Raw genomic sequence first — 13,977 nt, forward strand, 5'->3', positions numbered from 1 at the left:
CTGTCACAGGAATATGGCAAAAAAGATCTGCGCTATACTGGAGAGGAGCATTCTGGGTAGGACTTAAGCTAGAGAGTTTTTGGTTCTCACTTACAAAGTCTAACAAACCAAATTTTAGATAAATTTGGCTTCCCAAGCCAAGACCAACCACAAGACATTCTTTAGCTATGTAATTAACCTCAAAAGCACACACAACTGTGTGCAGAGCCAACTGTTAATGGAGGCACCTACCCTAAGCCAGAAGATATAAAAAACCTAACAGACAAATTCAGCTCTTTAGCCCTCTCTCCCCTCAGGAGATACCATCAAATATAACTCTGCCTACTATCACACTAAGGAACAGGTCCTCAGTGTTCTCGCTAAGGCCAAAAACACTGCATTGATGGGCCCAGACAATATCCCAGGATGCCTTTTAAATAGCATGAAACATGACCTATCAGGCCTTTTAGGGATATTTTTTTAACTGTAGCTTCCAGGCAGGCTTTGTGCTTCACAAATGGAGAACAGCAACAGTCATCACTCTGCAGAAAGGTGGACCATCTACAGATCCTTGAAACTACAGACTCATAAGTCTCACTAGTCTCATATGCAAAGCCATTGAAAGAATTATCATCAAAATGATCAATAATGACAAAGGGAACCGCCAGACACTGGATGCAACCCAATTTTTTTATAGAGGGTAGGTCATGCCCAATTAATCTGGTGGACTTCTCTGTGATGGTTACCAAAGCACTGGAGGAGGGCAAAATGGTTCACAATGCTTAACTTGACCTGTCTAAGGCATATGACACAATCCCCCACTCAGACATTGTTGATAACTCAAGAGGTTAGATACAAACCCTTATGTCACCCAGTGGATAGCAAGCTGGCTCACAGACAAAATCCAGAAAGTTAGAATTGGGGAGTCCACTTTTACAAAGAGGTAGCTAAAAGCGGAGTCTTTCAGGGCTTGTCCTGGGACCAATCTTTTGTGGCATTTACTGCTCTGAAGTCAAGACCAATTTCAAGGGCCTCTGGCTGAGCAAATTTGAAGATGACTGTAAATTAGGAGCAGTCACAGAATCACCCAGTAATACTAACATTCTCCACGAAGGGTTGACACAGACAAATAACCTGTGTCAGAGCCATGGACTAAAACTAAATGCCAAGAAATGTATAACAGCATCCTTCAGGAAGCTACCACCCCTAGTAACCATCACATTGACAACACACCCCTGAGAGCTGACCCAGTAGTCGGGGACTAGAGGACACATGTACACAGTAATCTAGCCTTTAACTACAGTAGTGAGGAAATCATTCTATTTTATGCAACTCAGAAACAAAGGTATGGCATCTAGACTCATGGAGGTCATTGTTCCACTATATTCAGCATTCATCAGACCTATCATTGAGTACAATGCCTCATTTGGTATGAACCTAACAAAGTACATCCAAAAATTGGAATGTCCACATTGGTTACTCAGTAAAAGAATACATGGCATTAGTAATATGTCCCGTGTAAACCAACTCAAAGCCCTATTCCTGTACTCTGCCTCCTGCAGGCTGTTGCAGGAAAATCTATGCCTTGCATACAAAGCATTCTCAGTCCCCACCCTGATGAGCCTTCTGCATATATGCAAAACAAACAGTACCAGAATTACCCATTCTGCATATATGCAAAACAAACAGTACCAGAATTACCCATTCTAAAGACTTAAGTCTTGCCTGTGATATAAATAGAACCTGCTGGTCATATAAGTATGTATCCTTGAGACTACCCCTTCAGTGGAACAGGCTCCCCATCTATGTGAAGCAGCATGCCACCCTAACTCAATTCAAGTGTAACTAGACAACTGAATGGAGAACAGGAAATTCATCCCTGGTACAGAACCTATGTTTCTAATGGACACAGACAGCCTGTAAATTACTGATCTCTCAAAGCCCCTGCTTAGACTTATCAAGAGTACCAGAACTTGTCAGAGATTTAGCCTAGTTCTTGACTATGAGCCTATGAACCTATACAAATTCAGAAAATAAAAGTGGACATTATGGGATGGGAGGTTTTTGGTAGCTTGGGAATGTGTTGCTTGTCCACTGATCTAAGCATTTGTAGATGCTCATCTTCTTGTTTACAGAAGATAGGATTGTCACCTTTATAGTTGTCCAGAGTTGGACATTTTTCAGGACAAACCATAACCATCAAAGTTCTCAACCTCTTCAAGAATTAGTGACAAAACCAAAAAATAATGGAGGAGAAATGCCCAAAGATATGGACAGATTTTAATATTACTCTTAGAAATATGCTGGAAAAGGTTTTGCATTAGCATGCATTTTCTGAAGGACATGAAGTCTGAAACTCAACTGTCTGTCATTTAATGACTGTAATCCAATTATTTGCCAGCAAACCACAAATTTGATGAGGAACAGACAAAAAATAAAACACAAAACCGGGGGCATACTGCAAAATCAAGAACACTTTGAGAGGTATGCCCACCAAGAGGGTAAAGAGCTGGACTTCATATTCAACTTTTATTTATTCAGCATTTAGAGGAAAGTTAGAAAATACTTAGTACTAAAAAAATCTCAGGACATGCAAGTTTCATGTGTTTTTTTTTTTTTTTTTGGATGCCACTGCCCAGATAGGGTTTGTCCTGCATAAACAGGGACAGGTGGCAACCAAAACAGAAGACAGAGCTCTCCTCACCAAATTTGTCATTATATTCTGTTTCTTACACATTACTTAGAAGTGACTACTGACTCATCTATAAGGCAATATCTGATCTAGTCTGGAACACACTGCTGGTAGAGCCAATATCCGGGTTCATATTAGAAGAACAAAAACCCTAAACCACAAACGCTCACATGAGCAAAAATGCCGGGAATCGAAAGCGGGATTGTGGAGTCATGTTACAGTGAGGAGTGGGATACTTGCCCTTTCCTCACTGTAGTGCGACCTTGGAGTTAGAATATATAGTTTGCAGGGGGTGTGGGGGGTGCAGCCCTCCACAACAGCAACTTTGACCACCGGCATTTTCGCTTATGTGAACGTTCGCAGTTTAGAGTTTTCGTTCTTCTAATATGAACCGCAATATCCGACCGGGAAACCTAATACTAAAAAGTAGTATCAATAATAAACAGAAAATAATTCATTTTAATCGTTAGACTCTGAATATATGAAATCAATTCTTGAAATATTTAAAAATATGTTTTTAAAACTCCATTAACATCAAAATGGAAATGTTTGCGTTTTCCTGTTGCACATACCTCTAGATTTAAGGAAACTCAGAACAATGTTAAAATTAATTTACTAAAAAGGAACGGATTGGTACTATGGTCTGTTTGTTTTGAAAAAAAGAAAAGCTAATTCTCTACAATATTTAATGAAAGAATATAAGTTGGATGATTCTGCCAACCAGTTAATATTATCCATCAGTAAGAAATTAAGTGAATTTGTGGATATTATGAGTGAAGAGGAACAGAACATTATTCCCTCATTACATGAGCATATGAATGTTGTTATCGAAGGTCAAATGGCACACAAAGGAAGCTTGTCCAAGCTATACAAGTTAATTATAAATAATTTTGATGCAAATTTCTGGAATTTTTTAGATAGTGGTGTAGTAAGTGACTGAACAGATAGTAAGAATAAAGCTTTGGATGCTTAAATCAATTACTCAAACATCTTCACTTTACACTGGAAAGTTTTTATGTGGAAATACATACATAGAATGCTTGTTACTCCATATTAAATCTCTAAGTTTAGTATAATGACTTATTCAGTTTGTTGGAGATGTAGTAAATATATAAAAGCTGACTGAACACACACATTTATGGACTGTGAAAAATTTGGTGCATATTGGGAAGAGATACATACATTTTTAAGGGGTTATAGTCTAATAATTACTGTTCTTTAACTAGATCAGTAATACTAATGAATGTTCCACTTCTTGTATCTGTAAAAGCCAAAGAGCAAAAATTATTTTGGGCTCACTTGGCACTTAGGCTTAGGTTTATCACAATGTTGGTAATATTTTATATTATGTACTTACACTCATTCATGAGTATGCTTTGAGCCATTATTGGTTCATGATATTGGCAATAGGTGATAACTATTATGGTGATACCATACATTGTTATCTAACTAAGTATATTTCTATACAGGGATTTATACACATACCAGTCCCATTTACCATCCTTTGATAATTTTGGGGTTTTTGTATTGTATATGCCTTTCTGACTTTTGGTCCTAATAGTTTTTTTCTAAATATTTTTAGAATAGGCAGGTTTATCAGTCTATTTTGAAATATCTTAGCTGTTTTCATCAGCAATAGGACTGGGGTGTTTTGTGTCTATGGAATATATCCCTCTGATCTCTGGGATATTTAGTTATATATACATTTTGTACATTATATTATAGAACTTTAGGATTTTGTTTTCATTTCCTGGAGCATTGCTCGGCATCAACCTGTTTTATTTAATATTCTATTGGGTGCCTGGGCATTATTGTGCTTGGTCTCCATCCATGCCCCATTTTTTTGTTTAATTAGTTTGGATTTGGATTTCTAATCTGGACGCAGCTTAGATATCTATTATATTTGTCTTTTTGCTGCTATTGTCCTGTATCTTTTGCTGTCGTGGTATTATTACATCGACCATTATTGACAGCTTTTTTATCTTGCCTTCACTATGGATCTATCTAACCTTATTTCTGGATTGGTAGCTGACAGAGAAGATCTTGGGGTGTTTGGCTTGGGGTCTCTGAACAGTGAAAATGTTGATTGTGGTGTCAACACCAATTCTGATCTAACAAGCCACAAGTTAATTGTGGATCTTAATAGACAACTTAGAACATTACGTGCCAATGTGTGGCACAGTAAGCTTTTTAAGGCTTACCAAGCGGCTAATATTACCCCTAGGGGCTTGAGAATACGAATAATTCCACATGTGAATAATGGGGATGCTGAATTGAATACCAATTGGTTAAAAATACAGCAGGAAGCTACAATGTCTTTTGTAGTTGAATTACATAAATTTCATAATAAGGCCATTGATAGGGGACTAGCGGAGATTAATGCCTTGGCTGATAAACTGAAAAGTTTTGAACATGAAGCTTCTTTTGAGGCCAAATTGAGTAAGGTTGGGTTGGATTTGAAGAAATTTGATGCCGAGCTCTGTTCCAGGAAAATGAAAAAGTTTACCAGGGATCAGGAGGATTATTCCAAGGGCAATCCATTTTCATTCCAGTCCGAACACGCGAGATTCAATAAACTCCCCACATCTGTTAGAAAAAAGGAAAAGACCTAGGTCTATTTTACGTAGGAACACATCTGAGGGTAGTTCGTCTTTTGATGATACTTCTTCAGGCACTGACAATGAATCCTTGGCAACAACAGGGTCTCCAACACCCAAAAGAAGTTCTGGTAGTGTCCCTTTAGGAACACACGTAGATGTGGGGGGCATAAGCACAAGCAAAGTGAGCAATCTACAAGGGTTACTGGATTTGGCCTTAGGGAATTGAATTGCCCCACGGTAAACAATGTTTTGAACTTATCTAACTATGACCTGTCTGATGTACACATTCAAGTCCTTAATAAAGGTTTAAATTTTATACCCGGCTCTGTTATATCTGAAGATGTATTTGCAGAAGATCTGATTCAATTTTGTAGATCTATTAATTTAAGAATGTTTTTTGGTGATACTAGCACTAATTTGGATGGTGGCAATTTTACATATCATAAATCCAATTTCACTCCGAATATGCATGCGGTTGTCCAGCAGTTCCAAAACATTGTATTGAAAGATATTCATTTTCTTGGTTCTGAAACAGTTTTAAGAACAACAATATTACCCCTATTGAGAGAAGGGCAATCTTGGAACTTCAGGATAACAAACAAATTGTTATAATAAATGCTGACAAAGGTGGAGCTGTAGTGGTTTTAAATTGGTCTGATTATGATAAGGAAGCTCGGAGGCAATTGCTTGATGTAAGATACTACATACAGATGGGGGTGGATCCTATGGGTAGATTTGTTAAATGTATTGCATGGTTTTTACAAGATGCACATGATAGAGGGGTCATATCTAAAGATACAGTACAACAATTGACTATTAAGGATCCAAGTGCTCAGTACATTTACTTTCTACCTAAGATCCACAAAGATGTTAGGAATCCCCCAGGAAGACCAATAGTCTCAGGTAGAAACTATTTGACGGAGCCCTTATCATTGTTTTTGACCAAATATCTTAAGCCTTTACTAACTTCCATCCGTTCCAGGCTAAAGGACACCACCAACTTTTTGCAAATTATATCGGATTCACAATTGGAAGCTGATTGGCTTTTGTGCACGCTTGATGTGAGTGCACTTTATACCAATATTCCACATCAGGCAGGACTCAAGGCTTTAGCATATTGACTTGAATATTCCAAACTGTATAGTTCCACCTTTAACTCCTTTTTGGTAGACATGGCCAGGTATGTCCTTACATGTAACGTCTTTTATTACAAGGATATATGTTTTTGGCAGATTAAAGGTACGGCTATGGGGGCATCTTTTGCCCCCATATATGCCGACCTTTTTATGGCCTATGTAGAGAATGAGATGATCTACAATTCTACAAGGAATATTTTTCTTACAGATATGGACATATGGAGACGTTACCTGGATGATATATGGTTGGTCTGGAGGGGTACGGAGTCTAGACTTACTGAGTTTGTTCATTATTTGAACAATAACAAATGGGGTTTGTGTTTTACGGAACAACATGATATCAATAAGATTATATTCTTGGATGTACTTCTGCGGAAACAACCTGATGGTACACTGGAAACCGAAATGCACAGGAAGTTCTCACAATACAACCCCCTATTACATGCCTCCAGTTACCATGCTCCACATATAGCGAGGAACATACCTAAATCTCAATTTATCAGAGCAAACCGTATTTGCTCTGAACATTCTACATTTTGTAGTAACCAAATTGATCTTATTAATAGATTTAAACAAAGGGGATATAATGCTGGTACTATTGCCATTGCCAAATGTCAGGTTAACAATATGCAACGCCATGATTTATTGCAATATAGGGAACGACCGGTTCAATCATCTCAACCATTGAGACTTATTACTACCTATGGTCGCAACACCAACTGCCTATTGGGGAGTGTTAGAAAACATTGGAATATTTTGAAATGTGACCCTGAGGTTGCACACATTATTCCTGATCAATGTATGTTTTCCTATAGGAATGGCAAGAAGCTTCAATCTTATTTTAACCATTATAAAAGTAGGGATACTAAATATACTACTAAGATACAACGTACTCTGTCAGGTCATATTTTGCGTGGGTGTTTTCCTTGTGGCCACTGTATCAATTGTAAATATATTTCAACAACCAATGAGTTCTCCAGTAGAAATTGCCCCAAAGTTTTTGATATTAAGAGTTTTGTGAATTGCAGCAGCGATTGGGCTATTTACATGGCCACATGTAACTGCGGGGCTTTCTACATTGGGCAAACCTCCAGGTGTATCAGATTACGCATTTCTGAACACTACAGCAATATAAAACACAAAAAGGTGACTAATGCCCTTTATAAACATCAGTTGGTTCATCCAACAGCAAAATTTATGTTCACTATAACTGATTCAATACAAGGTGATCGCAAGAATAAAATTGGTTGGCATAATATATTAAACTATAAAGAAAAGAAGTGGATAATTATACTAGGTGGTCTTTTCCACCCTGGTCTTAATGAATATTTATGAGGAATAAACCAATGGGATTCAGGTTTTGATTATTTAAACAGCTTGTAATGAACTATATGTATACACTGAAGAAGGCTGTGTATGTTACCAGCCGAAACCGGTATGTTTGTACTTGCTGGAAGGTTATTTTGTTAAATACATTCATTTTAGTCACCATTTGCTGGCTCCGTTTTTTTGTTTTGCTGATCTCATTTGGGAGCCGTGCATTGACCTACGTGCAGGAGGAAGTTCTTTGGTGTTCACTTGGCAGTTGCCAGAAACATTATTACAAATCATTGGAAATTAAACTTAATTCTTATCTTCAAATAATTTTTAAATTTAGCAAAAATACTATGTACAACTGAAAAAGAAGTGATCAGAATAAGATCTATAAATCATAGTAAGACCTTTAGTTGTTGGGATAACCTTGAAATGTTGCTATTGAAATACCAAGCTTCTTAATGTGTTTATTGTATAAAATTACTTTCATGATCCAATGTATTTGTATCACTGTATAACAATATGTGAAACTGAATTTCCTTTCTGTGTATACAATGTAAACGTTAAATTAATAAAAGTGTTCTTAAAAAGTAAAGATGGAAAAGAAAATATGACAGATACATTACACAATGCCTTTCAATATTAAGGAGAAACCTTCCATTTACTGCTAGAAGAAGTTAATGTTCTTCATAAATAATGTTTATATGTGGGAAGACAAAATCAACAAGGAGTTACAGCAATCAAGCTTCTAAGTGGACAGTATGGTTCTTAACTTGCCTATGGAACCCTGGAATGTAAAATCTTTACAAGCTGAACATTTATAGTGGTTGTGAAATCCCTCAGACAGAAAAGACACTTGTTTTTTCCTTCCAGTGGCATACTTGTGAAGTCTGTATTTCATGAGGGTAAGGCCTCATGCTGTCAAAAAAAGAATTATTAAACCCTAAGAGAAACGGTAGGTAAGGAAAAAAAGGAGGAAACAAAACTCAATCGTTTAACCTTGCTTCAGAAGAAAAAATAACATAACTGCAGCATGGGTCTCTTTTACTTACACCTATCTGGACAGACATAGCAGCACAGTACACTGAAGGATAAAGGGAAGATACTAATAAACTTAGGAAAGTTTTTTTTTCAGCTGTACATTCCTCATGCATTTGCTGCTAGTCATGTTGTACCCCAGGATAAACCTCTTCATGTCAGACATAAATAGACAATGAAATAAAAGTATAATAAATCAGTGTTTCTTCTAAGATACATAGAAAATTAGGTGAATATATAACAAAAAGTAGGTAGACCACAATTCTGAAGTGCATACAACAAAATATCTATCTACTTGAGATACAGTGATACATGCCACTTACTTAGTGAGCACTGAAAGTGAAAAAGCCGCAGTGAACATCTTTGAGCACTTTTTTATATCCATGTATATTTGACAACAATGCTTTGCTTTTGTAGATTTTTTTTTTTATCAGAGTTACTGAGAAAATGGGTGTAACACAGCTTAAGAACCGCACTACAAATTTTATGACTATTGCCATCAAATTGTTATTGTAGACACAGGATGCAGCTCTGGAAAAGTACATTCTATCTCTGCCTGTCACAGTCAGGAAGGCGTTTAATTTTAAGCCGTATTTACAAAGTTCAAATCATCAATTTAATGCATCTGTCAAATTTTTCTAATATTGTCACATGAAGTGAGAAACTGTGTACTTTACTACACTCAGCACTACAGCAAATAATAAATATGGTTTACAGGTTTTGGAAGCCATACAAGTCCCTGAAATACTAAAAAGGAAGCAAGTAGTTAATCAAAGATATCTTAGCTTTAGATCGATCAATAACCTTCCTGATTTCAAAACTTAAGTGCATTAGGGTTTTGTATATGCTCTTGGGATAGGAAATGTAGTGCATAAATCAGATAAGTAATCATAATATATGATCAATAGTTCTTCACATACTTCCGTGGTAGAAATCCAGTCTACCATTTCAGTCATATGATATATGCTTTCTCCACAGTCTGAGTGTGTCTGTTTTACCTGTAAAACAGATGGAGTCTGCTGTAATGTATCTCATTACCCTGACTAATTTCTGCTTATTGATTCAGGTTTCCTTTGTGGGAATGACATCTATGAGCTGCTTCAAAATTCTGTCATTAAGGTACAGCAACAAAAAGTTCTTAACTGGTGTAGCATTTATTTATTCATTATTTATTTCCCTTCTGGCTGACTCTTTTCCTCTTGTGTTTTATCCTTTTAAAAGCCCTGCACTGTTACCACAAAGCATCAGCATTTATAGAGTAGTACCTTATAAATGCAGCAGACAAAGGCCAAAATTAAATGGGAACAAAGTTCTTGTGGTTTGAGAAAAAAGAAGTTATGTACTCACCATAATGTTCCATCTGTATTGCTGATTTTTTCATCTCTCCTCACATATGGGTTCCGATCCGATCTATCGGATCCGACTCGGCTATTAGCAAGCTTGTGGCAACGAAAAAAACTCTTGGATACCTCCCCTTATCCATAATGCATCTCTCCTAATTATCTTGTTTGCAATAATTATATCCATACAGAAAGAGGAATGTTAACATGTAACACACAATAGGTTCTTAAAGGAGACCACATCTGGAGAATAATGAAAGCCAATCTAACCCTTGAGATTCACTTCCCATTCAACTAGAAACCCAAGGAAGGAGGCCAGAGGGATGAAAAACATCGACAATACAGATGGAACATTATGGTGAATACATAACTTCTTTTTTTGATAGTCAATTTTTCATCTCATCCTCACATATGGGTCAGAGTCCCCAGCTACCTTTACCCTGGGTGGACTCCAAGGAGAATATTCCTCAGAGCTATCACACTAAAGGAGGCCCTTCCCCTGGACACCAGATCCAACTTGTAATGAGTGATAAAAAGTATGCTGATTTGCCCATGTGGCTGCTGCACAAATCTTATCTAAAGAAGCATTTGTCTGGAAGACTGCAGATATGGCCATTTTCATACCCTTTGAGGTGTAAATACATGAAATACAGCTAGAAAGCCATTTCGATACAGTAACTTTGGAAACTGGTAGGCCTTTTCTAGGGCCTGCAAATGCAATAAGCAATTGGTTTGTTTTCCAAAAATCTTTAGTTCTATGTAAACAGAAACATAACTATCTATGAACATCCAACAGATGTAATACATATTCACCCTTATTACTAAATTTTGGAAAGAAAACAGGTAAATGGATAGTTTGGCTAATATTTGTTTGAGAAGCAGCTTTTCACAAGAAAGGGGGGTTGGTACATAAACAGAATCCATCTTTGTGAAAAAACAAATAAGGAGGCTGGGAAGCTCATGCTTGTTTTTCTGATATTCATCTCGCTGAAGTGATAGCCACCAGAAAGATAGTTTTCTGAGATAGGAACTTAATATCACAAAATGCTGCAGGTTCGAAGGGTGGTTGAACAATCAGACATAGAATGAAATTTAGGTCCCAAGGGGGAGAAGGATCCTTGTGGGGAGGTCTTAACAACATGGTCCCTTTTAGGAAGGTTTTGCAAAGTTTGTCGGAGATTAAAGATAAGTCTTCTTCTCCAATTTGAAAATTTGAAAATGCCACTAACTGGACCTTAATGGTAGATGCTGCAGCCCCATTGTTGAAAAAGTGGGCTAGAAATTCCAGAATGAAGTAAATGGGAGCCGTGATAGGAAAGTGCAGTTGTGTAAACTTACCATAAATGTAGATGTTCGAGTGTATTCACTGTTGCAGTCATTACACTTGGGTTATCCTGCTGGCAGACTACCCTCAGTCGGCCTGAGTTCCAAAGTCTAGGTCCGGCATCGGTTGCTGTCGCCTCTTCCCTGACGTCAGTGCACCAGGAGCATTTTTTTCAGTTTTTCTTGCCCCAGATGTCAGGTGCCCCCAAAAGGGTAGGCTAAAAATATGCCAATAAAACAAGCGTGCACCAAAATATATGTTATACCTTCATCTACAAGCAAATACACCACATAGGTTGTATAGATTAGAGAAGTGCAGATAAGTTCCAGCAAAGATAAGGGGGATGGTGAGTGGGTAACCTGGACTGCAACAGTGAATACACTCGAACATCTACATTTATTGTAAGTGTACACAACTGTACTATGTTCTTCGTGTTTCACTGTTGCAGTCATTACACTTGGGTTGAATCCCAAAGCTATGGTTGGGAGGCTGGAGCTAAATAGCATTAGGAGCGGCTATGAGGCCCTGCAAATCTGCAGTGGCAAAGCCTGCCCTGGATTTAGAGTAGAGTGGTAAATGATAGTGCTTTGTAAAGGTGTGCAACTGGCTTGCCATGTTGTGAATAGCAGAAACGAATGCAGTGGCCTATCCACTTTGAAATAGTCTGCAAGAGATAGCCTTTCCTTGTGATCCTGCAGCATATGCCACTAGCAGTTGCTCAGTCTTTCTGAAAGCTTTGGTTCTGTTCAAGTAGAAGCGTAGCTGTCTGTGTATGTCCAAAGAATGCAGAATTCTCTCCCCCTTATTCTGTGGGTTTGGATAAAAAGTAGGCAGATGAATAGTTTGGTTAAGGGCCACAATGGACACTACCTTAGGCATAAATGTCGGGTTTGTCCTCAGAGAAACCCTGTCTGGATAAAAAATGATAAAAGGTTCCACAGCCATGAGTGCCTGTAGCTCTGAGACTCGTCTTGCAGAGGTTATTGCTAGGAGCAGAGCTGTTTTCCAAGATAAAAATTTTATATCAGCTGTAGCGGCTGGCTCAAAAGGAGGCAGGGTGAGTTTTTCCAAAACATAATTGAGGTCCCATGCAGGTATTGGTGATCTCCTTGGAGGCCTTAAGTTTTTGGCTCCTCTGAGGTACTGCCTTAACAAAGGATGAGAAAAGATTGATGGCTCTGTATTGTAATGAGCCGAAATGGCAAAGGCATGAATTTTAATTGATAAAAAGGATAGGCCTTTGTCCAGCATCTCAGTTAAGTATTGCAAAATCTGATGAATATTTGGTACAGCTGTGTCAATTCCTTGTGCCTGGTTCCAGGCACAGAATCTCTTCCATTTTCCGGCATAAGATTTTCTGGTACTAAGCCTTCTGGCCTCCAAAATGACATCCATCACAGCTTTAGTGAGAGGTGCGTTTTGTATGGCTACATTATCCGCCATGCTGCCAGATTTAAGGTCTTGAGTTGGCTGTGTAGGATCTGATTGTTTTGTTGGGACAGTAGATGAGGTATTTGAGGCAAGGTCCAAGCCGGGCATTGAGACAAGTTCCTTAGGATTGGATACCAGTACTGGCGGGGCCAGTCTGGGGCAATCAGTATCATCTTTGGCTTCTCTTGTCTGACCTTTAGGAGTACCTTGGGGAGGAGAGGCAGTGGAGGAAAGGCAAATACTAAGTTTTTCTAGTTGAAAGATAGGGCATCCACTTTCCATGCTTGTCTGTGATAAGTCCTTGTACAGAATCTTTTTAGTTGGTAGTTGTGAGGAGAGGCAAATAGATCTATATCCGGGCATCCCCATTTCCATGTTATCATGCTGAATACTTGTGGATCCAATTTCCACTCGTGGGGATCCATGAGGTTTCTGCTTAGTTCGTCTGCCAGAGTATTTATCTTTCCTGGCAGGAATTGTGCCTGCAGATGTACTTGGTAAGTCAATGCTGTGTCCCACAATGTCATGGCTAGTCTGCAAAGGGAGTAAGAATGAGTGCCTTCCTGCTTGTTTATATACCACATGACTGTGGTGTTGTCTGTCTTTATCAGTAGTTGTCCCGGATGAAGTAGGTCCTTGAAGGCTTTCAGGGCATTTTGAACAGCTAGCATCTCTTTTTGATTGATATGCAGATGCATTTGGTTTGTGGACCATGTGCCCTGAATACATCTTCCTGCCATGTGGGCCCCCCAGGCATAATCTGATGCATCCATTGTTAATGTCTGCCTGGCTGGGGGTAAAGTGAATGGCTGTCCCTTGTTCTGGTGACAAGCCTTCGCCCACCATCGAAACTCCTGCTGCAGACAGGGAATGAGGGTAATTATTGTTTCCAGGCTGTGGCAATGTTGAGCCCAAACACTTTTTAGGTACCACTGAAGTTTCCTCATATGCAGTCTCGCATATGGAATTAGTAGAATGTCGGATGCCATGAAGCCCATAGCCTGCAGAATTTTTCTTGCAGATAACTGGGCCTTTGTTGCCAACAGTTTGAAATATGTAGTCAGTTGCCTTTGTTTGTCTGGCGTGAGATAAACCATCTGGGCAGTTGTATTTAAGCTTGCAC

General features: G+C 38.4%; 1 protein-coding gene across 1 annotated transcript in view; it reads right to left on the reverse strand.

Moving 5' to 3' along the window:
* Window positions 1–13,977, reverse strand: part of NIM1K (NIM1 serine/threonine protein kinase) — a 1,007,665-nt gene that overhangs the window by 884,728 nt on the left and 108,960 nt on the right. The gene's annotated exons all lie outside the window — the stretch shown is intronic.

Source organism: Protopterus annectens, chromosome 1.part1 (assembly GCF_019279795.1).
Source record: "Protopterus annectens isolate FY-2018-M chromosome 1.part1, PAN1.0, whole genome shotgun sequence".
NCBI classification, from domain to species: Eukaryota; Metazoa; Chordata; order Ceratodontiformes; family Protopteridae; genus Protopterus; species Protopterus annectens.